Source organism: Phalaenopsis equestris, unplaced genomic scaffold (assembly GCF_001263595.1).
Source record: "Phalaenopsis equestris unplaced genomic scaffold, ASM126359v1 Scaffold000836, whole genome shotgun sequence".
In the NCBI taxonomy this organism is placed as follows: Eukaryota; Viridiplantae; Streptophyta; class Magnoliopsida; order Asparagales; family Orchidaceae; genus Phalaenopsis; species Phalaenopsis equestris.
The window spans coordinates 237849-238359 of record NW_018165276.1 but is presented as its reverse complement, the minus strand read 5'-3'; positions in this window follow the sequence as shown (position 1 = coordinate 238359).

Sequence of the window (511 nt, the reverse complement as noted above, 5' to 3'; positions counted from 1 at the left end):
TTTAATAAGTTTAGATTTTAAGATTAAGAGTTGTAAAATAAAAAATAGTATGACTCATCATTGTAAAATTAGATGGAGAAACTTAAAAAACACAAATAAAATTATTTTTATGAGTAAAATTCAAAATTTCAAAATTTGGGATATTCATAAAGAAGCAAATGTGATGTGGGATAAAGTAACAAACACTATTAAACAAGTAGCAAAAGATGTTCTTGGAGAATCAAAAGAAAAAAATATTTACAAAATAAAAATAGTTGGTGGTGGAATAATAATGTGCAAGAAAAGATAAAATATAAGAAGTTATGTTATAAAAATTGGTTTAAATATAAAAACTTAGAGAAATGGAAAAAATATCAAATGGCCCGCAGGGAGTCTAAAAGAACAATCTGTGACACTAAAAATTCTGCTTTTAATGATCTTTATAATAGATTAGATACTAAAGAGGGTGAAAAATATATGTATAAACTAGCCAAACAAAGAGAAAAGAAAAGTAAAGATTTAACTCAAGTAA